This window comes from Canis lupus, chromosome 2 (genome assembly GCF_011100685.1).
Source record: "Canis lupus familiaris isolate Mischka breed German Shepherd chromosome 2, alternate assembly UU_Cfam_GSD_1.0, whole genome shotgun sequence".
Taxonomy (NCBI): Eukaryota; Metazoa; Chordata; class Mammalia; order Carnivora; family Canidae; genus Canis; species Canis lupus.
In genome coordinates this window covers 46,233,126-46,259,753 of record NC_049223.1, presented here as the reverse complement: position 1 = coordinate 46,259,753, position 26,628 = coordinate 46,233,126, and the positions used below count along the sequence as shown (strand labels likewise).

General features: G+C 37.2%; 1 protein-coding gene and 1 non-coding gene across 9 annotated transcripts in view; both read left to right on the top strand.

Annotated features, from left to right (window-relative positions):
• The window catches only part of PDE4D (phosphodiesterase 4D), a 1,400,346-nt gene that overhangs the window by 171,900 nt on the left and 1,201,818 nt on the right, over window positions 1-26,628 (top strand). The gene's annotated exons all lie outside the window — the stretch shown is intronic.
• Window positions 20,626-20,728, top strand: LOC119870628. The gene has a single exon (XR_005356210.1). It is a non-coding gene; the product is annotated as a U6 spliceosomal RNA (small nuclear RNA).

Below are 26,628 nucleotides of genomic sequence, written 5' to 3'. Positions count from 1 at the left end.
GAGAGCCAGGAGAACTGACCCTTCTTAGAAAGAGTGACTAAATCTGCATGAAACCTCAGAAAAGTTCTGTTTTCTTATCCAGGTGCTGATAATAACAGCATCTTCATTGGGTCCTCTCATGCCTCCATATACTCAGTCACTGGGGAGAAGAGGATCATATTGCCCAAATCTCTCAGTGACAAGGGCTATACGTCCACCCTGGTTTTTTTTATTTTTAAGATTTTATTTATTTATTCATGAGAGACACAGAGGCAGAGACATAGGCAGAGGGAGAAGCAGGCTCCCTGCAGGGAGCCCTATGCGAGACTCAATCCTGGACCCTGGGATCACACCCTGAGCCAAAGGCTGAAGCTCAACCACTGAACCACCCAGGCATCCCTCCTCTCTGTTTTCTAAAACCAGGACTCCGAATCCTAATGCCTACTAAGCAGGGCTGAACTTTTGTGCAAGAAGGCTGGTAACCATTACTTGGGTTGGAGAAAAGACTTTGTGATCATGATCATTATTTTAACTTTGGATCATCCTTTTTGTTTTTAAATCACATTTTTATAAGTTACGTTTAATAGAAAGGTAGAAAAGTTCGAAATCATGTGTTCAGCATGATGAATTTTCATACGGTGAACACATGCATATAATATTCATTCAGCTCAAGAAATTGAACATTATCAGCACCCTAGAGATTTTCCTTGTACCTCCTTCTGTTTACTACCTCCCAAATGGTGATAGTATCTATCCAATTGTTACACTTTTACAAATAGAATCCTTCACTATGCATTATTTTTAAACTAAACAAATTCAGTCAACCTGTGTTTGTGGTCTTCACCTAAAGTTTTATGTGTCAGTAATTGGTTCCTTTTTATTGTTGTGTGTGTATGTGTGTGGTATTCCACTGTATACTTTATGTGCCATGGTTGATGTATCCATTATACTATTGATGTACATTTGGATTACTTCTAGTTTGGAACTTTTATAAATAATGCTATTATACACATTTTTTTAAACAGATTTTTTTTGGCTTGCATGTACACATTTCTTTTGGACATATACTAGGGAGTGTAATAGCTGGGGCGTGGGCATGCATATAATCTGCTTTGCTAGTGTCTTTTAAACAGTTTTCTTTGGTATAGGATTTCTAAGCAGGTCTAAACTATCAGATACTATTCAGCAATAGGAAAGGAATGGACTATTGACAAACAACCTGGATGAATCTCCAGAGAATTCATATTATGTGATTCAATTTATGTAACATTGTTGAAATGACAAAATTATGAAATGGACAACAGATTAATGTAGAGTAGTAGTCGTTGGCAGGTGTTAAGGGGGATGGGGCAGGAGAGAAGTGGGTGTGTCTATGAAAGAGCAACATGGACGATTCTCGTGGTAATTCACCTTGACTATCAATGTCAGTATCCTGGTTGTGATTCTGTTATCTTTGGGGAAAATGTGTAAACGACCAACTGGTTCCTTCTGTATTATTTCTTACAACTGAATACAAGTCTATGATTACCTTGAAATAAAATTATTGAAATTAAAAAATCATTGATTAAAATGAGCCAGGGAATGCTCTTAAATTTATTTTAGGTTACTTCTTCTTTTCATAATTACTTATTCATGTCTTGAATCTTGTAGATTCTTAACAAAGGAAAGCCACTGTTCCTTGCCTCCCATTAAGGACAACATTAATCATTGGAATTGCCATTTATCAAAATTTCTGGCATTCTTTGTTCATGTTGAATTTCAGAAAACAGTTTGTATTCTTCAACCCACAGAAATACCTACAGATTGGGTAAGGATCTTAGATCTGTAGAAGCAATATATCTGAACTCTACTAAATAAATGGAAGGATGGCTCAGGGATTATTTTTCCCCTACAACTGGTTTTTCTGATCTCCAAGAACTTGTGTGACCAATCATTAAAGTCTGTGAAGTTTGCCCATTGCTCAGTTCCTATTTAGCTCAGGTGGCCCAGGGATAAGCTTTAGGGAATAGTAGAAGCGATGTAATGAATCATAGTGGGAAGATAATGACTTGGACTTGTTGTGTGTTTGTTTTTAAAGCTTAGAATATAATGTTCCCTCCCAAGTTCTTAGTTCTATGATTCCCCCAGTGCATTGCTTTTTGTATTGCTCTGTTATGCACTGAAGATCCTTACTATGTTTTCCGGTTTTTTCCCCTCCATGCATTGTACATGGACTCTTTTAGTCATTGGGTTATCATCTATGTGGGTTTTCTAGTCTGGGCAAAGCCTCTGTAGGTATCATTTTCCTGAGAGCTCTATTTGAATTTACTTGGTTTTCCTTTGTTTCTGTGTATGTTATTTTGACCTTCCAGTTGACCTCAAGTACATGATTGTCTTTGCTGATGACTGCATTTACCTACTTCTGAGAGAAATTTTGAGGAATAGCATGGCATTAGATTATCTCTTGAAAAAGCAAGCTTCTTGCGATGCCTGGGTGGCTCAGCAGTTAAGCGTCTGCCTTTGGCCCAGTGCGTGATCCTGGAGTCCCAAGATTGACTCCCACTTTGGGCTTCCTGTAGGGAGCCTGCTTCTCCCTCTGCCTGTGTCTCTGCCTCTCTCTGTGTGTCTCTCGTGAATAAATAAATAAAAACTTAAAAAAATAAAAATGAAAAGCAAGCTTCTCTATTTGGCATGCAAATCAAAGTCTCCTTATTATAGCAATATAAGGAATTTGAAGGGAAGGTATGAAATAAAATGATTTCCCATTAACTATTGACATGTTTGACATGTCATGTGAGTAAAGTGAAATGTGTTTTATGACATTCTACTTAAATTACTCTTTCACAAAAGACTTATACTCAAATGGTAGGAAACTAAAAAGCAGAGGAAAGGAGAAAACATGAAATAACATTCTTTTGAGCGGTCATCAGGTGCCATGTCCTTTATGTACATTATCTCATTGAATCCCCTAATGCCTTTAATGGATGTCTCTTCTATTCCTTTTCCAGATCAGGTAATAAACTCAGGTGCCCATGGTGGCTTTTAGTCAGGGACAGAACGAGAATGCAAACCTAGTTGGCCTAATCTGAAACTCCAAGGTCTTTGATGCTACCTTTTGGTTAGATAAAGAGAGACAAGTGGGGGGTCTTGTTTTGTGTTCTAGATGTCAGTTTGGCTGTGCTAAGAGACCCCATGGATTCATTTTAATTTAAATATGGTGATTGGCTGAAGGCTTCTCAGGTTTTATATACTGAGAAAGGTCCTTGAGGTTAAAGGTGAAGTATAAATTACCCACAGAGGAGCACAATTGAGTACAAGTCTCTGAATCACTGATCTGCATAATGTGACTTAAGAAATATTATGAGGGCCTCTAACTCCCCACAAATATCTTTTCTCATCCTTGTCATTAAAATCCATTTTTCAACTGCCTCTTGCTCCCATGGGTCATTAAATTCCCACCATTAGAGTTGTTAGTGGTTCATGAAGAATCAAGACTCATGGCTTCCCAAGGCCTCTTGGCTCCTTTGTTTTCTTACACTATATTTCCGCATAAGATGAAATCATCCAGAAGTATCCTTTTACTATTGGCTTGTGTCTTGACTGTATCAATGTTGATATCCTAGTTGTAACATTGTACTATAGTTTCATACGATGTTGCCATTGGGGGAAACTGGGTCAAGGATACAATACATCTCTCTATAATATTTCTTATGTAACTGCATGTGAATCTAGGATTTGTCTGATGAGTTGTTAGTTTCTTACAAGCTGAACATCTGGATGTTGAGTTCCTTCAGTTTTATGTGGGGAGGTGAGAAGTTGGAATGTGGTGAGTTTAAGCCCTGTGCCATGGAGAGAGCATCCTGAGGAAATGTGATCAGGCAAAGAACCTACAGGGAGTGTGAAGTCACTATAAAATCTGCTTTATGCACTTGAGCATTTTATATTTTTGTCCATTTTCAGAACAGGATTTATTCTCTCCAGATCACAATAATCTCACCATAGGCTCTCAGTTTCTGTTTGGTCCTGAGAACATCATTTTACCTTTCATTGCTTCCATTTCTTCATCTGTTAAATGAGGGTGATATAATTTTTATTGAGAAATAACCATGCCAAGAGTATTGTGAAGCAGTGGGAAAGTATACTGTTGTGCAGGTGAAGCAAATAAAATTGCATTTAGTGTTCTAATGTTGCGTAAATTCAGATTGTTCTAACATACATTAATAGAAGTCCTTTTAATTTGATTCCTCCAACACTAGAATAGTAGTATAGATACATTATATTTCTACATAAAAATCTAGGATGATTGTTACCTGTCTTGTGATTGCTTCCACAAATTTGCTTTTCTGGCAACTTTTTGATTCCTGAAGTTGGTTTTATTTTATTTTTTTTTAATTTTTATTTATTTATGATAGTCACACAGAGAAAGAGAGAGGCAGAGACACAGGCAGAGGGAGAAGCAGGCTCCATGCACCGGGAGCCCGACGTGGGATTCGATCCCAGGTCTCCAGGATGGCACCCTGGGCCAAAGGCAGGTGCTAAACCGCTGTGCCACCCAGGGTTCCCCTGAAGTTGGTTTTAAATAATCGCTAATCCCTAAACTTTGTTTTGAGGTTGACTGGGAAAGCTAGGCAATTATGGAGTTTGAATGAAGGTATATAATCTTAAGGAAGCTTAGATTTGATTGTTAGGAGGGTTGGCATGAATGCCTACAGGTCCTCTGCTGAATCATTATTTTTCCCTTCCAAATCTTGGCTAGGTTGTTATATACAGTATTACATTTAGGAAGGCATGTGGTGGCATACGGTGGCTTACACTGGATGAGGTGTTATAATGGTATTCCAGGTTGTCTCAGGGATCCCTGGTGGTGGTCTTGTTGTGGAAAATCAATCCCAATGTCATTCTGCAGGCCACATGGTCCCTTAACAGGGATGCTGACAGATAGGGCTATATGAATGAGGCCATGATGTGTTCTCTACCTGGGTAGAGTCTTAGAGGTGGCTCAAGGCCATTGTACATTGTTTACTTATTTGAAAATAATAGCTTCCATAAATATACCTTAGGGGCACCCTGAGGTTTGGTTGCAAAACTAGGTTTTATAAGGATTATCTCACTTAATCCTGAGGTTAGGTATTATCACCCCATCTTATAGAGACTTAGCAAAACTAAGCATGAATTTTCAAGCTCATTCAATTAGTAAATGAAAGAACCAGAATTTGAGTCTGGAGAGCTAATTCCACAGCCTGAACTTTAAGTCCATTTTTATAAAAACACTGTCGGAATCTGGGCCAGTACTTCTTTCAACAGGTAGTTTTTTAGTATCTGTCATCTTATAGGCACTATACTGGATCTTGTAGATAGAAAAGCCAGTGAATAGGATTCCTGTAGTAGTGGTTCTCCTAGTTTATTAAAAGGACAGATATTCAGTGCATTGTGAAAAAAAAAAAAAAGATAACATGTGAAACTAAGAGTGTATTACGATTGTGAGGACACTCAAAGTATTTTAAAGATAGCCTAGCTCTGAGAACAATATAGTAAAAAGTCAATTTATTCATTTGTCTATTCATTCAACAAATATAATATTGAATGTTTATAGTGGGCTGGGTGCCATGCCTAGGTCTTAAGAGAAGAGTGATGAAAGGAACAAAGCTGGTTCCTGCTCTCATAGACCTTATTTACCATCCAGAAGGTGGGGAGGTGTCAGGCACTTAGTCACATGTTCCCAAAAATAAATAGAGAATTGGAACTGACGTGCACCACGATAGTCATGGGCATGATGCACTAAGTGGGAATAATAGTGTTTGTTCTTGTCAGGGATGGCTTCCCTCAGAGGGGGGGTCTGAAGGTAAATAAGCATTGATTAGGTAAAGGATGGGAAAGACAGAGCCTCTGTGGCAGCTCTGAGCACTGAAAATTCCAGGTATTGAAGGAATGCAGGGTGACCTGGGGTACAAGAGAATGGAGGGGTGGAGAGCTCAGGACTCAGGTGCCAGATGAGGCCAAAGGGATAGTCAGAGGTTGACCAAGTAAGGCCTTTGGTCATTTTAAGGGTCTTTAATCCTACAGTAAAGGAAAGTCCCTGAAAATAGGTGAGTGACAAAGAATTGTGATTTAAAAATAAAGCTCTCTTCAGCTCAGGGCAGACACAGGATAGGCATGCAGACAATATCTTTACCTGGGGAGGATCAGTAGAAAATTGCAGAGGCTAAAAGGCAGGATATAAAAGAGCCTACAGTAAAGTGGTGTTGTGAAGATGGAGAGAGGCAGATGAGTTTCAGAAGTAGTTAGAATGTAATATGGCCAGAAATCTGTGATAGTTTGAAAGTAGCATCAGGAGAAGAAAAGTAAATTTCCACAATCTGATGGCTGGTGGCACCATTCACTATGATAGGGACAGTGGAAACAGATCAGATTTGAGAGACAGAACTCGGGTTCAACTCTGAACTTGTTGGGTTTGGGGGGACTTTGAGAGAGACAAGCAGGCACACCAGATTGACATTTAAATCTGTAGTTGTAGGGCCCTGGTGGAAAGATTTGGACTCGAGATAGACTTTTCTGTGTCCTAAGTGTGCAGGTGGTAAACGGTATCATGGGCACGGGCACCATTGCCTAGAGAGGCACCATAGTAAGTAATAAGAAAAGAGAGCCTTAGCACCAAGCCTTGAGGGACTTCATTTCATGGCTGTGTGAAGGTACAACAACCCACAAAGGAGGAGGATAACTGCTGGAGTTATGAAAATAAAGGAAGTTCTGCTTTTGTAGAGATGGGATGACCAGCAATCCGAAATGCTACTTTGATGGATGTGGATTTGAAGCTGTCCTCCGGAGTTCCTGACTTGGAAGTCCTCGGTGATCTTAGTGAGAGCTGTTTGTGGAAAAATGAGGGAAAAGATGGATTAGAGCAGGGGGAGGAGTGAGTGAGGGCTGTGCAGCTGGATACGGCCATAATAGACAAAGCCTTCTGAGAATAGCAAATAGAACACGTAGGATTGAGGGAAAGTTTGAATATAAGTTGGAAGAGTCTTGAGTGTGTTTGAAAGTCAACTGTAAAGATTTCATTGATAGGAGGGAGCTGACATATTTGCAAGAGCAAAAGAGTAATAAGTCGCATTGGCTCTTGAGAAGGGGAGTAGACCGGGAAGCATCTGCAGCGATGCCCACATTGGCATGCTTTGTATGAAGAGGAGGAGAGAGTTCCTCTTCTAGGGATTCGATTTTTCTGTAAAGAGATACTATCTTTGTATGTGATGGAGCAGAAGGGAGAGGTGGAGATGTGAGGGAGAGCTAAGAAAGTTTGAAATATATGGTGGTAGTTGTGAAGAGTGGGTGTGAGTTGTCTTGAGGAAACGGTGGAATTCCTGGACACTCTTTTTTTTTTAATTTATTTTTTATTGGTGTTCAATTTACTAACATACAGAATAACCCCCAGTGCCCGTCACCCATTCACTCCCACCTCCCGCCCTCCTCCCCTTCTACCACCCCTAGTTCGTTTCCCAGAGTTAGCAGTCTTTACGTTCTGTCTCCCTTTCTGATATTTCCCACACATTTCTTCTCCCTTCCCTTATATTCCCTTTCACTATTATTTATATTCCCCAAATGAATGAGAACATATAATGTTTGTCCTTCTCCGACTGACTTACTTCACTCAGCATAATACCCTCCAGTTCCATCCACGTTGAAGCAAATGGTGGGTATTTGTCATTTCTAATAGCTGAGTAATATTCCATTGTATACATAAACCACATCTTCTTTATCCATTCATCTTTCGTTGGACACCGAGGCTCCTTCCACAGTTTGGCTATCGTGGCCATTGCTGCTATAAACATCGGGGTGCAGGTGTCCCGGCGTTTCATTGCATTTGTATCTTTGGGGTAAATCCCCAACAGTGCAAATGCTGGGTCGTAGGGCAGGTATATTTTTAACTGTTTGAGGAACCTCCACACAGTTTTCCAGAGTGGCTGCACCAGTTCACATTCCCACCAACAGTGTATGAGGGTTCCCTTTTCTCCGCATCCTCTCCAACATTTGTTGTTTCCTGCCTTGTTAATTTTCCCCATTCTCACTGGTGTGAGGTGGTATCTCATTGTGGTTTTGATTTGTATTTCCCTTCCTGGGCACTCTTGATGCCTATTCTTCAGTAACTTGGGAACAATCATTTTTGTATGCTTAACCAAATAATCCATTGAGTATCCACATTTTCTGAAAAATCTGAGTTAATAACATCCATGTAAGTCAGAGCAAAGTATGTGAAAAAGGTGGGAAGGATTTAAAAAAGGATTCTTTGCAGACTGGGAAAGCTGAAAGGAAAATACTCTTTTTTTTTTTTTAAGATTTTATTTATTTATTCATGAAGACAGAGAAACAAAAACATAGCTAGAGGGAGAAGCAGGCTCCCTGATGCGGAACTGGATCCTAGGACCTCAGGATCACACCCTGGGCCGAAAGCAGATGTTCAATCACTGAACCACCTAGGCGTCCCAAAGGGAAATATTCTTTTGAAGATATATAAATTTGTAAAGATCTCTAAATGTTTATATACTTATTAAATGAGCTGACTGAGGAGGAAAAAAAGGTCCTTTGTCCTATGAGGACAATTGAACCAATTTATCTTGTTTAAACATTGGGGCTTGGGGCAAATCAAGCATTAGAGGTTATTTTAAAAGGATATCAGGATTTACATGGAAAGCTATGCTTAGACTGCTGGATTTTCATTTTCTGTTGTTGATCCACCGGTGGTCTTTGTGATGTTTCTAAGCACTCAAGAAGATGAGTGGATATTTCTTTAAGTCTGAGGCTAACTCGGCAAATAGGAGCCTCATTTTCTAAAAGATGTTTAGCTGAGGAAGGCCAAGGACAGGCACCTGGAGATTAATAATGGTTTTTGTTTGTTTTTAATGAATGGCCTCTGTTGGCTGTAGACTTGGCCTAAGTGTGAGATTTCAAGTTTCCCATGTAAGGGAAATGTTAACAGCTATGTTGGTGGGAGCCCAAGGGAGTTGTTTCCCTCTCGAAGAATTTCTTGTTTGATTGGGGATGGAACGCACCCATACAAAAACTATTAAAAAGACCATAAGTAGCCTGACAAATTCAGGTGTATAAGGAGATGAGCAAAGGCTCAGAGTGAGAGAAGAGAGAGGCAACAGAAAGACCTCATAAAGGAAGATATCAGAATAAGAAAAATATCGGAGGTACAGCAAGATCAAGGTTCAGATCTACTGACTACTTCTAATGTATCTCAGGAGAGTGTGGAGAGTCACATGGGAAGTTTTAAGGACCAGGCCTGGAAGTGGCACATATTACAGCTGTCCTATACTATTGACCGAAGTCAATCACGCAGCCCCATCGAACTGCAAGAATGGCCAGGAAATATAGTTTAGCTATGTTCCTGGGAAGAGCCATGGATATATTGAGCATCTAGCCAGTCTCTCTACACGCCCATTGGAGCTTCACAGAATTTTGATTCCTCTCTCTTATTCGTGACTCTTCAGTTTAAGTCCTCCTTCCTCCAAGGGAGGGGGCACTTTCATTACTACTACTTTCATTACCATCAAATGTCATTGTTCCTAAACTGTCTACCACCCTTGTTAAGCAAACATTCTTGTTTTCTGTTGTTCTTCTCAAAATGAAGTGTTTGCAGTAAGATGTAATCTCTAGATGTCATCCAAAAACTACTTGTAAAGTGGGATTATTGTTTTGCTTGATAACCTAAGTGTCAGGTCCAAGAGAGGGAGAGTATTGGGAAGACTTCACATTTAACGTCAGGTAACAGAAGCCCACATAGAAGAGGATTTGAAGGAAGAAAGGGGCCTTCACTATGCCATTTCAATATGGCAGCTGTATCAAGCAGTAGTAGTTACGTACTATTCTTACCCACTTCTCCAAGAGGAAACAAGGTGCATATAACTCACAAGTCAACCAATTCATTTCCATAAAATCCCAAAGTGAATTCTGAGAAGTGCCCTTAAATGATATTACTTTTGTATTAGATTATGCATTTAAATGAAAAAAAAAAAAGCATCAAGAATTTCCATATGAAAATCTTCTTAATGTAATGTTAACCAGTCTACCTTACAAAGTGTCGGAAGTGTTTTTATTCAATAATGTAGACAGTAATCAACATGATTATATGATATATGAGGGAGTAAGCCCTGCCGAGTGGAACTGAAAGTTGTCACCTCACACTTTCAGCTGCGTTAGACATGGTACTGACGTCTTGCCATCTCAGCATATCCCAGTGGCCTCAGAGTCCCCGATGTTTTCATCTAATGGACTATGTGATCTGTGTGATCTTTTCTTTCTTTTTTGCTTTTCTGTTGCAACCTTTGTGCTTTGGATGTTCTCTCTTAAGAGAGATAACCCCAAGCAAGTAAGCATTCTTAACAACCAATTGATTGAAAACAATTTATTTCTAAATTCCTAGAAGAGGAGAAAAAGCCTACAGATCTATCTGTATCTAATTTATCGATGTGCCTAACTATTTCAAACATTTTTTCCTAAATTGAGTTTTTAATGTCAAGGTTTCAGGATCCACTGGTTTTCATAGTTTTTGTTTGTTCAGTTGTTTATGGCTAGGCTTATTGTGAACAGTGACTATCACACTTCTGTTTTTCGGTAAACATGGTTACTCTTGGGTGTTGAAGTTGTAGGAAACAGAATTCATTGTAATTATAATTCACATTTATTTTCCTGTTGGAAATCTTCTTTATTCTTGTCCCCAGGTTGTCTCTCAGGGAAGATGTCATAGGCATATGCATTTGCTGATTTGGGCACTTGTGACTTATTTTGGGTGGATCCCCCATTATAAGATTTAAGTGTTGCTAACAGATTCTCATCAAACACTTTAGAATAAATGAAACAGTGAGTATCTAGGCAGAAAGCTATGTACTTGTAGAAGTCAGTATGTTTATAATATATGAAGGCAGTGATAACATAAATATTTGGTTATCATTTGCCAAATTATTTTTTTTTACAGAGAAGGGTTTAACCATAGCTACATCACTGAGAAGAAGGACAGATGAATATTGGGGGCAAACAGTGGTCGTGATAGGGTAGGTTTGTTATCCAGAAAAGATGATTGAAAGCCAAGGAGATTTTTAATTTTAAATCCCTCAGCTTTGCCACAGGGCATTTATTTTGCTATCTGAATTATCTTTGGCACCTGGGAGGAAAATCGTTGTGGAAAGTGCAGATGTAATTTTCTTCTTTGGCTTTTTCCTGTAAGAACATAATTATGAACCATGCTGAGGTAGAGTGTAACATTCATTGGAGAGCATCCTAAACTGCACTTTGGACACATTTTTGCCTTTGTGGCATCATTTAGAAATACAAGCCTTTGTAGTGTTTCTGGCTTTTCTTTTTATATGATGGACTGATAATCTTATAAAGGCATTAGTTTTGTGACCAGTTACTAAAGATTTGTTGCTATTTTTTTTTTTTTTCAAATTGGACTACCCCTAAATGTCCACAGCAAGCTTAAAAACAGTTCTAGAAGGGTGTAGGATAGAAAAGTTTGGAAACTTGTACTCCTGGGTATTTACTGTAGAATTCAATGAAGAATGTTGGAAATTTCTCAAAAGTAATTTAAATTCAGTCTCACAAAAGGTTCTATTCTAGAACATACTGAAAAAGAGAAGGTTAGTTGGAAAATAAAATATGATAGAAATTGGTTATCACCAGGCTTTTGGGTATAAAAGTATTTCTCATATGTTGAGGTGGAATTTGTATTGCTTTTCTCAGTGGTACTTTATTCATGTTTTTCTACATAAATGGAAGAAACATAACTAGTTTTTTAAAATACCATGAAAGTAAGTTATGGCCTGTGAACAAGAAATTTTTGCAGATTTTCACTCTTCTTGCTCTACTATTTTGGTTAATTTTGCCATGGTGGTGATTTTTTAAAATCTAGTGTGATGCAGGGACAGCAGCAAATGAAGCATGGGGAGGAGGAAAAAGGGTAGACTGGCAAATGCAGATGGAGTTCACGCGCATGCACAGACTGATGGGCAGTCTCGATGAGCTATTTGATTTCAAATAGTTGGTCCAGCTGAATTTGGAGGCTGACCCCTTGGCCCTCTGCGTCTTCCTTTGTGACCTGCATACTTACTGGACATGCACATGCCAATCTTCTCTGTAGCTTGTGATTGACTTATAGGTTCCTCAGTGCTTTGAAATGTCACATTTTCTTAAGCCAAAATTTTATACTGCACATTTTTTATAATATGTATCTTTGGCAAGTGATTTTTCTTTCTTAGTCATTTGTCTTTCTTGTCTGGAGGTGGTGTCACGTTTTCATTGCTTTTAAGTTTCTAACATATTTGATTATTCAGAATAATAATAATAATCCCTTTGATATTTTAAGAAAAAGAGGGGTGCCTCACCCAGGCTCAGTTGGGTCACTGTCTGACTCTTGGTTTCAGCTCAGGTCCTGATCTCAGGGTCTTGGGATGGAGCTCCATCGCTCCCCTCCATGGGGCTCTGGGCATAGGTGGGAGTCTACTTGGGGATTCTCTCCTTCTGGGTGGCATCCCGCCCCCTCATGCAGGAGTGTTCACTCTTCCTCTCAAATAAGTAACTAAATCATAAAAAAAGAAAAGAAAAAGAATTACTATGGAAAATAATAATTCTGCCCCTGTCTTGTTTCAAGTACTTGTAACTCTTATTTAGTTGTGACTTTTGAAAAAATATACTCTTCGGATTTTACGTACTTTACTTACATCTTCTTTTTAATAAAAGTGAAATATCTTTAAAAAATAATCGTTGTCAGGTTTGGTATCAGGTTTATAATATCTTTGTAAACAGGGTATGGTAGTCTTTCATGTTGATCTTTGTTGTGCGATGTGTAATTTTGAAATAATTTGCTTCTTAAGCTGTGCTTTTCTAAAGGTAGATATTCTAAGAGCTTTTCCTGCTCTATATGTGTTCGATTATATTCAGATTACTATTTCTTTCTTAAATCACTTTTGTTCATTTATGTTTTCTTTCATTATTGTCACTGCATCAGGATTATGTTAATCAGAGTGGGATTATATATACTCTTTTACCATATTCTTTATCTTACTTGGTCTTATCTACTTAGTAGGTTTTAATGAAATTTGTTTTTTTTAAATGAAATTTGAATTTTCTGTTTCTTCCTTAGTCTTTGTGAATTTTACTTACTTGTCCTTTTTTTCTGCTTTTATTTTTATTGATTCAGTTTTCCTATTTTTCTTAGGGTTATTTTATGATCTTTTTCTAGCTCACTAAATGCTTTTATTGATTCATTACTGCTACTTTTCTTAGTTATTTTATTGACCTTTGCTGAAATCCTTTAACTTATTGAATTGAATATCTTTTACTTTCATTCATTTTTTTAAATAAGAACCCTCAATACTATGAGTTTTTGCCCATTTGATTCCATCTTTTTTACCACACATTATCAGCTTTTATATAGATTTCCTAATTATTTTTAATATTAAATAGCTCATAATTGTAATTTTGATTTCTTCTTTAGTCTATGCTACTTAGGTATATTTTATTTTAAAGTTTCTTTCTGTGTTTTTATTTTAAGGCTATGTTATTTCTTTTTAAAGGATTTATTTATTTGATAGAGAGAGAGGCAGAGACAACAAGAGAGAGCATGAGCCAGGGTGCCTGACGTGGGGCTCCATCCCAGGACCCTGAGATTATGACCTGAGCCAAAGGCAGACACTTAACCAGCTGAGCCACCCAGGCACCTCTGTTTGTTTGTTTGTTTGTTTTTTCTTAAGATTTTATTTATTTATTCATGAAAGACAGAGAGGCAGAGACACAGGCAGAGGGAGAAGCAGGCTCCATGAAGGGGGCCTGATGTGGGACTCGATCCTGGGACTCCAGGATGACGCCCTGGGCAGAAGGCTGCGCTAAACCGCTGAGCCACCCAGGGATCCCTGTTTTTTGTTTTTAAGATTTTATTTATTTATTTTGAGAGAGAGAGCAAGTGAGCAAACACAAATGATGGGGAGGGGCAGAGGGAGAAGAAGAAGTAGATGTCCTGCCGAGCAGGGAGCTGGATGCTGGGCTTGATCCCAGGACCTTGGGATCATGACCAGAGCCAAAGGCAGATGCTTAACCCTCTGAACCACCCAGCAGCCCCAGTACCATGCTGTTTTTATTAGGAAAGCTTTGTAATATAGTTTGAAATCAGGGGGTGTGATGCCTTCAGCTCTATTCTTCTTTCTTAGAATTGTTGTGGTAATCGTCTCCTCATCCTGCAGAATCAGGTCAGCTCTCTGCTGTGCTTGCTGGTTGTCTGCAAACCTCATTCTCACTACTCTCACTCTTGGGAGCACACACGTAGCCAGCTGGCCCTGAGATGGGAGTATATGTGGATTAGGTTTGAGGAGCATTGTGGGTGCTAGTGGTTTAGTTGGGGAATTCACAGGTGAGGCATCTCCAGCTGCTCATGGATGGGCTTCCTGATGGAGTCTGTAAAGTGATTTTAGGACCTTTGATGCACTTTGAGCTTTCAATTGTCATTCTGGCCTGCCAGCCTCTTGCTGCCCCCAAGTGTTGCAGTTCCCATCTCAGTATTCTGGATGGGGTAAGAAAGAAGTGGGTCAGTTTGACAGCATCCTGCACAGCTGGGCAAAACAGGTGCTCATATACTGTCACATTGCTCTATGGGAGAGATCATGGGCTCAGAAATTCTCTCATGTGGAGTTATACTCACTTTGCACTGAGGGAGCAGTGATGTGGGGAAAGTGAAACTGTTCCTCTTACCTTTTCAGTGTGTCCAATCTCCAATTTTTTTCTCTAGCTGTGTGCTAGATCTTCTCCACTGGACTCCCAAACTTTCACAAAGGTTCTTTCATCCCTAGTTTATTTTCAAAATTGGTATTTTTTGGGAGGAAGACCATAGAAAACTCTCATTCAGCTATGTTGACGTTGTCACCAAACTAGCATATTTAATTATTTTTGTAGGCATATTTAATTTTGCCTAGAATCTTGCAGGATTCCCCTCCCCACCATATTTACTAATCTAAAGTTGTCAGTTTTATTAAGTTTTAGATCTTTACTCATTTATATTTTTCCTGAAGCCATGTAACTTGTCTTTCTGAGATCAAGATTTTCTAAGACTATATTTTTGATGGTGGTTCCTATTTCTCTGGCTTCTCTTCTAGAAACATGGATTAGTGCATGTTAACTCTCTAGTCTTTATTATTCAATTTCTTTTCTACCACAGTTTCCTTTTTGTTTCTCCTTCTGAGATCTTCTAGAACAGTTAAATAATGATTAAATCTACCACCTTCAGTATCAGTTCTTTTACTCTTTTTTTAGTTTCTTGATGGTTGTTGTTGTTGTTTATAATATGCTTTCTTCTTCTTCTCATTTCACACTATTGACTTTTTTTTTTTTTTAATCTTGCCTGGAATTCTCTTCATTTCACCCTGTTTCCTTTGTCCAAAATAAGGATGTCAAATTGTTTTCTGAAATTTTCTTTTGGATTCTGCAGTAAGAGATTTTTCAGAGGTTTGCTTTGAATTTTTGGAACAGTATTCTCTTTCCCTGGAAATGCTTGAAAAATCTTTTTTTCTATTCAATTTTGAGTGATATATAGGCTGAGCAGATTTTCCTTGTTAAGATCCTTTTCTACCATAATTGTGGTGAAAACTTCAGTGTTCAGTTTATAATTTAGTGGACATTATTTCCATTTTAATTACCATTTCTGACAATCTTTATTTAAGCTACTTCCCCCTCAGTTGCATTTTGAGCTTCTATCAACTCCCCTGGTCTGATTCTTTGGTACTCCAAGGAGAAATGTTACATGGCATCCTCAATCCCAGATAAATGTAACAGAGTTGCATTGTTTTTGAATCCACTGTAATATATTCCCTAGTCTTCCATCTTTGTGGTATATTTTTCTTATTGTGATAGATGACACAATTAGAGAACAAGAATTTCCTTTATACCACTGACTGCAAAGGTCACACAGGTAGAAGATGAAAGGGTCAGACAATTTGCACAAGTCATCTTCACTGTTAGATATATTAACAAGAAGATGTAATTGAATTGCATGTATTAAAGAGATGAAACCATTCAACAAATTGTTCTTAATAGAGGAAAAAGATGATATGTGAGCTAAAATTGACATGAAAAACACAGGAAGAAGTTGAGGGGTTGGAGTGGGAGGGATAATGGTGGAGGTTATTGAATATCTATTAGAGTGTGCAATTGCATTTTCAAAATAATTAGTCACCTAATTATATATCCAGATATAGTAATTGTTCTGTAGTTATGATTTATTTTAAGTATTCTCTGTGTGTAATTTTCAGTTGTGTATTTTTTTTCAAAATCAAATTGGAGAGGAATACATTTGTTAGCAAATGCTTTAGGAATGTATTTATATGTCATTTTTGAACAAGTGGGAAGATTTTTTTTTTCTTCTAAATGGCTATGAAGGTAAGTTCTCTGACCTTTTAGATAAACACATTCATGTTAGTTGATTGGGAGGCAGTTAGTAATAAACAGGAGACATTAAGGAAAAATAACACATTGAAAGCAAATGAATTTTTGGTACCTAATCACTTCATTGAGATTTTGCCTATAATTTGCTTGTGTTTTATTGGTAGATGTTTGTTGAAGAAAGATAACAAAAGATTGTCCAGTGACATATAAACCATGGCCAAATAAAGAATTCATAGTTTTTGCAGGAGAGGGATTATCTGAAATTCAGATACAAAAAGAGCTTGATACTCTAAGGAGTATGTTATTTTGAATATACATTTGAACTGGCTGGAAACCTTACTTTATAGCTGAATGCCTTGGCAGTTTGTTAATCACATCCATATAAACGAGCCATTTGCTATTGAGTGGGCTTCACACGTGGAACATCTTGAAGATGTGTCTTCCCTGGATATTCCCAATTAAGCATACATTGAAGCTAGATTGTGTTAAAATTTCCACAATAGAATCTTATTATTGGCATTTTCTGCATAAGCGGCTTGGCATAGAAGTTCTCTGACAATTAATCCTGCTCTGGCCATCTATATGAAAGTGAACCTATTGACCTTGGTTATAGAATAATATCGGCAACTTTCTTATGAGGTGTATTTCAATAATTGCAACCTTGTTTTCATTACACAATGGGAGGTACAATATCCTGGAAAATAATTTTCCCAGAAGACAGAGTAGTTAAAAACATCATTTTGGTGATGCATTTGAAATAGTGTTCAGATTTCTAACATATGTGGACCCTATGCTGCGCTTCTAGACATGTTAATTTCCATCTAACTACTTATTTTTCATTCACTACACTTAAAGTTTCATAGAGTACTGTGCCCCCATCTATGTTAACCAGTTCAATTCCTAGTGAATTTTAGAAAACTCTAAAGATTTCTATTTCTCCATGCTGTAGCTTTTATTACCTTTTTTTCTTTTTATTAAGATTTTGTTTATTCAGGAGAGACAGAGGGAGGCAGAGACACTCAGACCTTTGCAATAGCATGTATCAAAGAGATTGGAAACATTGGTCATTGTGCAGGTCATCTAGTTTGTTACAGTTTGTTAAATTTGAAAAGCATTTATGACACTTGCTAGAAAAAGAGGGAAAGAGGGAGAGGAGAGTGAGAGAATGAAAGAGAGAAAGAGAATATGGCTCTTTAACAAGCGAATTAACTGAGTCATTTTAAAGAATGATCACTTTCATTGAAGGTGAGAAAATCCCTCAAGGCCTTGGCTCTGACTCTTCAAGAAAAAAAATAGACAATGGAGAGGTAAATAAGACTGTTGTCATTCTTTGCCATCTCTGAGGGACCTGGAAAGCCTGGAGGCCTAAGAATACTCCCTCCCCAGGGAAATACTGCCATATCTTGGGGGACCTGAAGCTCAGTGTTGGGGTTCTGTATAGGCATAGCAACTAGAATAATGGTCAGATCCTCTCTTAATGGGCTGACAGGTATAAGTAGACAGTGGACTCAAGCAACTGAGCATGCAGTTCGGAAAACACAAGCATCCTCTTGTGAGCTAACTGAAGATTGCTCTGATGAAGTGAACTACATTTTCCCATGTCTTACCTACTGCATCAGTTTAACTCAGTGGTTCTCAAACAAGGGCAGTTTTGACCCCAGCACAAATGTTTGGAGGCATTTTTTGGTTGTGACAATGAGGAGAAGGTATTACTACTGTCTAGTTGGTAGAAACTAGGAATGCCACTAAACATTCTCCAAAGGACAGGACACCTGCACCCCAATAAAGAATTATCTGTAGGAATATTTGATAAAACCCTCTCTAAACAACAACAGAAAACATTGTTCAAGCCTATAGATAACATTGTACTTAAAGGTGAAAGAGTGTTCTCCCCCTAAGACTAGGAACACAACAATAGCTTTCGTCTTACTTCTTTCTGTTCGCTATTTCACTAGAGCTCCTAGCCAGTGCAACTTTGCGAGAAGAGAATTAAAAGGCATAGTTTGGAAAGGAAAAAAAATAAAGTGGTCTTTATTCATGGGTGACAGGAAAGTGCACATCGGTAATCATAAGGAATAATTTCAGAGGAAGTGACTTGAACTGATAAGTGAGGGGGGTTTCAGAATTCAAGTCTGTCTGAATTCATTTTATTTATAAATACTTGCAATATACAGTTGTAAGTAAAAAATTTAAAATTCCATTTATAGTAGCATCAAAAACTAAAACATTTAGAAGTAAATTCAATAAAACATGAGCAGAAACTCTACACAGAAAACTACAAGGTATTACTGAGAGAAATGAAAGCAGACCTAAATAAAAGGACAGAAATACCATGTTTGTGGATTGGAGGACTCAGTATTGTTAAATGTCAGTTTTCCCTGAATTAATCTCTGGATTGAAATCTTAATTTTCATCTCAGGAGGCTTCTATGTCATTGGAATTGACAAGCTTATCTTGAAATTTATATGAAAAAGGAAAGAATCTAGAGTAGTTAAAATAATCTTGAAAAAGTTCTACTTGACTTTAGACTTTATATAAAAGCATAGTGATTAAGATGGTGAGATTCTGATGAAGGTATAGACATGTAAAGAGAACATAATATAATTCAGAAATAGACACATATTTATATAGTAAATTGATTTTTTCAAGATATCAAAACAGTTAACAGAGGGAATGCAAAGTGTTATTTACAGACAGTCTTGGGACAATTGGATATCCATATAGGAAAAAAAAATGAATCTTCACTCCTACTTCAAGTCATAAACAAAAATTAATTCATAGTCACAGATGTAAGAAGAAACACTAGAAGAAAACGTAGGATAATATTTTTCAAATTGGTGGTCAAGACGGGTAGTATGTTTGTGTCTTCCCAAAATTCAGATATTAAAATATAACCCTAAATGTAATGGTTTTAGGAGATTCGGCCTGTGGGAGAGGATTAGGTCCTGAAGGTGGAGCCATCATAAACGGGATTAGTGCCCTTCTAAGAGGCTGAAGAGACCATAATTCTCCCCTTCTGTCATGTGTAAGAACACAGCCAAGAGATAGCTGCCTATGAAAAGGAAAAAGGAAGCAGACCCTCACTGGACACTCAATCTTCTAGCACTTTCATCTCCTACTTACCCACCTCTAGAACAGTGAGAAATTTCTGTTGTTTATAAGCTACCCATTCTCTGGTATTTTGTTAGACCAACCTGAACTAAGACAAGAGTAGGCCAATATTTCTTTGATAAGACGCAGAAAATAATAACCATAAAATTGATATATTAGAAAATAATAACCATAAAAATTGATGTATTAGACTGATCATTAAATACAAAATTAAGTAAATGAGTAAGCATGCCACCAAAAAACTGAAAATATTTGTAAAGTATGTCTGACAAAGCATCAGATCATTATTACATAAAAAAGAACTCTGTACTCAATAAGAAAAAGATAAAAATTTTCAAAGTATGTCAATGAACACTTTACAGAGATACATATATGAATGGTCAGTGAACACAGTAAAGAGTGCTTAATATTTTTAACCTTCAAGGAAATGTATTTATAAGGATATTGAAATAATATTATACACCCACTAGCATGGCCGCAATTAAAAATATCAAACCCAAATGTTGGTGAAGATTGGAGCCACTGAACTCTCTCTCCTACATTGCTGGTATTAAATGGTAAAACTAATTTGGAAAGAGGTCTGTGCTTAAGATTAAAGTTTACCCAGAAGAAATACAAATTCATGTGTAAGAATGACTTGTTAAGATTGATTGTAGCAGTTTTATTCATTATAGCCCTGAGCCGGAACCCGCTCACACATTTATCAACAGGAGAATGAATAAACCCATTTTGGTATAGTTGTACAATGGAGTACTACTCAGCGGTAAAAATGAATGAGCTATTGATACTCAAAACAACTTGGATGAGTCTTATACAATGCTGAGCAAAAGAACCAATACATCTTACGTCATTTTCAGGAAGTTCTAGACCAAAACCAATGTAAACTTAAAAAAAAATGATAATTGCCTCTGTGAAGTAAGATAGATGAGAATGAGACTTGAGAGAACGTTCTAAAGAGATGGAAATGTTGTATGTTGTCAGGACAATGTGAGTTACATCGGTGTTCCTATATGGCACAATTACACTATCGGGATTTATGAGTCTATTTTGCATTGTCATTTACTTGAACATTTAAAAATGTTAATAACAGCTGCATTGGGGATAAGAATACTCCTCATTTTATAGAAGTGTAGCCACGCTCGCTTCGGCAGCATATATTAAAGTTGGAATGATATAGAGAAGGTTAGCATGGCCCCTGTGCAAGGACAACATGTATAAAAGTGTATTCTTCTTTGCTCTGTTTCAAATTTTCCTAGAAAAATATTTGAACAAATTTCAGCTTTTGATAATTTGCCTTAACTCTGAAATAATGCTAGAAACATTGAGAACATTTAGAACATTGAAAATAATAGTAGAAACATTTGAGTTCTTCATTATTTAAGAACCAAAAATTATGTAGTATTTTGACATTTCAGTCCTTATTTATTGATTTATTTTTAAAGATTTTATTTATTCATGAGAATACACAGAGAGGAGGGAGAGAGAGAGAGGCAGAGACAAAGGCAGAGGGAGAAGCAGGCTCCATGCAGGGAGCCCGACATGGGACTCGATCCTGGGTAAACCAGTAAACCACTGAGTCACCCGGACTGCCCTTCAGTCCCTATTTATTAAGGCACCTATTACTCAATCAGGGCGTTTTTTGTTTGTTTGTTTGTTTGTTTGTTTTTTAAGAGAGAGTGACAGCAAGTAAAAGCGGGGAGGGGCAGAGAGAAAGGGAGAAAGAGAATCCCTGGCAGACTTCATGCTCAGCTTGGAGCCCAAAGTGTGGATCTATTTCATGATCTCAGGATCATGACCTGAGCTGAAATCAAGAGCCACCAGGTGCCCTAGAGATCAGGGTCTTTTTTAATCAAATGGAAATAGACACCTGGCTCTGAATTTAGCTTTCTTATGTTTAAAACAATTTTTGAGGATAAATATAAAAATGAGGAAATGTAGGTATCATCAAAGAATAAAAGCTAGTAAATGTGATAAATTATAATTGTACAGATTATAATATTTCTAAACAACTAAAATTTTAAAAAGATACCATTTGACCTCAAGAAGTCCATTTTAATAGAACTACTTAGAGTTATATTTTCAAAGTTAGAAATTGACTTAGAAAAGAGGCAGAATTAGATATAATTTAATTAAAATCACATTCCTCAATTTTAATAATTCTCCAAATGTTGACATTTTTTTCTCTTTTATCTTGGAAAACTCTTCTGTTGTGATTTTGTATTTGGATTTATCACTGCCTTTTCCAAAGCATCACATAAACATATTGTCATATAATTACATATTAAAAATGAGTGCAGGAATTCCATTTGTCTGCTTAATATTTTAAGAAAAAATCAATGTCGAGTGGTAGTCAATGTTCAGGAATCTTTTTAATCACTCTTCAACTAGGGTAGCTGAAGGAATAGTTCAACAGCTTTCCTGAGAAAATTTTATTCCTTGAATGATGAAAATGGTGAAAATTTTATTTCTTGAATGATGAAGAGATGAAAAGGTGATATGAAAAAATATGTCAAAAAAAAAGAAAAATGATATGTCTTTATAGAGATTGTTACTTCAATATGTCAATATGTGATTTTCTATGTGTGTGTGGGGGGGTAGAGACCTGAACACACACCATGTGTGTGATGCCTACCTAATGTAAAATGTTGAATCCTGTTATTGTACTTAGCATTTATTGAAATGTTTTCCTGCAAAGCTAAAAATGCTGTCTGTGCAATAGGAGCGTATCATAATTAATCATTCTTTCACTGTTGGACACTTATATAAAATAATATACATTTCTTTAAGGAAAATCTGTGTGCAAACATTTTTATCTGCATTTTGGAATATTCCCTTAGAATAGATTCCCAGCTATGAAACTGCCAGGTCAAACACTCTTCCAAATTGCTTTCCAAAACGGCAGTTTTCTATCAGTAGAGATATATAGGTATGCTTGTCTCATTGTCCACTTGCCAAACTTACTTACTATTATCTCTGGTTTTGCGATTTTAGATGGAGATGATTGCGTTAGTCTGCATGTCTTAGATGACTTATGAGGATGAAATTTAGAAACCTGATGTTCATGCCTTTGTCTTTCAGGGTTTTAGGATTTTCTTAATGATTAGCATGATCTCTTCTTTGTCTAAGGATTTTATTCTTATCTCTCATAACAGTCTTTTTGTGTGTATAGGTATTTTTTTTTTTAGATTTTATTTTTTTAATTTATTTATGATAGTCACAGAGAGAGAGAGAGAGGCAGAGACACAGGCAGAGGGAGAAGCAGGCTCCATGCACTGGGAGCCTGACGTGGGATTTGATCCCGGGTCTCCAGGATCAAGCCCTGGGCCAAAGGCAGGCGCCAAACCGCTGCGCCACCCAGGGATCCCTGTATAGGTATTTTTAATTCTATTTTTTGTTTTTAATTCAGAGAAATAAAGTTTTCTATGGAATCAAGTGATAATCTTTGACACTGGTTATTTTGTGCAAAGACCTCCATGGGCAATTGAAATCTTACACTGATATTACCTGAATAGGAGATCGCATGAGTAGTTTGATAATTAATCAGTGGCATATAGTTGGCTTTTATTTTTGGACTGTCATTGCTTTAAACTACAGCTGAAGAAAGCAGATGATTAACGTGTTTCCTCCTTCCCTGAAAATATACAAGACTGGAACCAATATTACTAGACTCTAATGGAGGTTGGCAATGTCAAGATGGTTTGTGGCCATGTCAAGATGTTGAGTCAGTACCCAGGTCATTGCTCATTAAAGATGCTGCTCTTTGGACCAGCGGGAGACCCAGCAACAGGATGCTAACAATTTCTGATTCTTCCTCACATCCCTTCAAGACAGTGCAGAACATTTTGTTCTTTAGCAAACATTCAGGCCTCTTTCCTTAAGTTACAGCACTTACTATTTTTCTGTTTGTGTTGTTAGTCTGTGCTTTCTTTTTTTGTAACCATGAATACATAGGGAGAAATAACATTTTGAATAAATCATTATGTCTTTGGTTTGTGTCTAAATACTCTCCCATTAGTCATTCTATATGTATATTTTTGCATGTGAATGTATAGCTTTTTTCAAATATGGGTTATTCTGTTTTGACAAACCATTATTTTCTGCTCTTCCACAGTCATTTCTTATTAGGTATGTTATTTCTTAATAATCACCAATCGTCAATCTCTTCTTTTCCTTGCTCATACTTGTCTCCTTGAATTCTTCAGAATGTGATTCAGTCTCCATTCTGTTATGATTTATAATTATCTGCTTCTCATATGATTCCCTCTGGTACTTCGTCCTTCCTTTATATTCTTATTGCTTTTGGCTTTCTCCCTCTCTCTCTCTCTCTCTCTCTCTCTCTTTCTCTCTCTCTTTTTTTTAAAAGTAGGCTCCATGGCCAGTGTGGAGCCCAATGTGGGGTTTGAACTCACGACCCAGAGATTAAGACTCAAACGAAGATCAGGAGTCAAATGCTCAACCAACTGAGCCACCCAGGCACCCCTGGTCTTCTCTGGTTTATATTTCACTTCCTTCCACCCCACCTGTCCCTGGGCCACTGTCCTGTGAAATGGCCGGCCAGATAAAATAAGCATAAGTTCTCTATGCAGTGTGTTTTACTCAAGTCACTAATAGATATCATCCGACTCATACATATGAGACGGGCAGATACAGGTCACTTTATGATTCAACAATCATCTGTAAACATATTAAGAGACATCTTTCTTCTTCATTAGTAAATTACTATACCAAGTGCTATTCATTTTTCCCAAAAGAATTCAGAGAGTTTTGGTACATTAACACACCTAAAAGTAAATTCAGTGGCATTAAATTAAAAGATGTAATGCCAAAATTGTGGTGTCTCTAAAGTAACATTTTTTTGGATGAATTGGAAACACTATTTTAGCTGGGGATTTCTCATCCTTTTCAGGCCATAAAAAGTTCTGAAAATGGAAATAACTACACATTTAATTACAGTTCCAAAAATTTGCATTCTTGTATGGAGCTGACTTTTTTCTCTTGTCATGCTGTAGCCATAACTGCTGCATTGTCTACTGTTAATTTGCATTTTAATTGAGTTTTAAACATTTAACTAGAGGATGGTCCAATAGGAGATTCTATAACCATCTCAGTAATTGGTAGGCAAGAGTTATTTTTTATTGCTATTTTAGTAGTAGGGAAGTCTGCCCTACAGGGTTGGGGAAATAACTGATAACCTTCGAAGCAGGCTCTCTACTTTGGGGCTGTCATGAGAAAAACAGAACAGAATTTAGGAATGGAGATATTAGAAGAGACAGATGGTGAGAGGTTATAATCATTTCTAGATCACTCAAATCTTCTGAAATTTATGCCAGATTTTTTTTTTCCAATTAGGGCAGCATGTCATGCTTATTTCGAGCTTCTGTGGACACATTTAATGCAGTTCTAATGGACTTTGCATGCTTTTATGTTTCTTTGGGTCTTTGAGAAGTTTCTGACACAGCCTACATTGGATTTTGTCAGCATTTTCTGTAACCGACAAATTTTAACATAAACGTTTCTAAAACGTTTTTTGTGAAACCTCTCTGCAGAAAGACATGAAAGTAAGATGACTGATTCTTAGATTGTATGCATTTAGAAGAATCTTCTTTTAGTTGCAGAAACCTAGTGATACAGTGTGTGTCTTCGATGTGAGTCAGGGGGAAGATTTTAGTAGGCCTAGCAGCTATTGATTCAAATATAATTATACGTGTTGCTTGTATGTTTTCTCTTAGGTAAATCAGCGGCTTTAGTTTATTATGAAATTAGCAATCCATAAGATGATTCTGTGGAATGAATTCTTAGAAATACAAGGTACATATGTGACATAATCTGGTGACTATGAAATGCTCTAGTGAAATACTCCTATCCCACTGTGATCCTCAATGTTCTAGTTGCAATTACGGTTGCAGTGTCAAGAATAAAATCAATTTGATGTGGGATTGAAAGTAACAAAAATACTTTATGCTCTCTGGAGAAAATATGAACGATTCCTTATAAATGAGAAACTTCAAAATTAAAACATAAAATGCTAGCTATAGACTCCTCAGCATGACTCTCAAACTTTTTGAAATAAACTTTTCTGAGTGTTGGGTTTTGAAATCTCTGAGTACACGAGGGTGGTCTCTGAAACGGCATTCCCAGTTACATAGTTAGAACACTTCTTTGCATATATGTTTTACCAATTAACTATTTTTAGCCCAATTCTTCCTATGTTACTAGCAATGTGCTAAAAGCTGTGCCTTTAATGCACTTTTCATTTTGTTTTTGTTTTGTTTGAGATATGGAAAACCAAATAAAGAAACCTGAAACTTCTGAAGTTAATAAAGCACATTTGCATTTTAATCAAGGAATCTCCTCCCCGGGGATTGACGAAAACTCATAAATGTGTAGCGGGATTTTGGAGGTCAAAAGTAGAAGTTGTCCAGCATTATGGAGTAGGCCATCATTTAATCTCTTACTCTAAGTGTATTTCATGTAAGATAGAGATGAAGGATCCATGCCATTTATGATGTTATCCTGGAAGAAGACTGATGAGAGGAAAATGGTGCTTGGCAGTTTGAGAGAAAAAATATACATGGAGTAGTTAGTGTCAGGATGTCCTGAGTGTCAGTAACCTTTGAGGAAACACAGCACAGTGTTAGCAGGACACAAGGTTGTAGAAGTAGACCCTATTCCATTGGAATATTTCTATTACTTCTAGAAATAGAACTTCATTTAATTAAAATTTTGTTTAGTGTCAGGCACATTATTGATGCAGAAAAAGTTCTTGCTAAACCAACAAACATATGCTCCCTTAGAATGCTGAAGGCCTCCTACATGGGGTGATAGAGTCAGACCTCTCCCTCTAGGAGCTTACACATAAAGGAAAGGTACACAAATAGCAATAATCACATAGAATACCTAGAGGTTGGCCAATGAAGGCTATGGGCAATAACTGATTTAGGAATTCAGCCATTTGAAACCATTTTAGAAGCTGGAGGGATATGAATGATAGGGAAAGGATAAAAATTTCCTGTACGGTGGGAAAATGAGGCAAGATTAGATACTGCTGTAAGCAAGGCATTTGAGCTGGGTAGGATTTTTATATTTAAAAATCTGAGTGTGTGTAGTGAAAAAGGAAAGAGTGGCCCATTCTAGATTGAA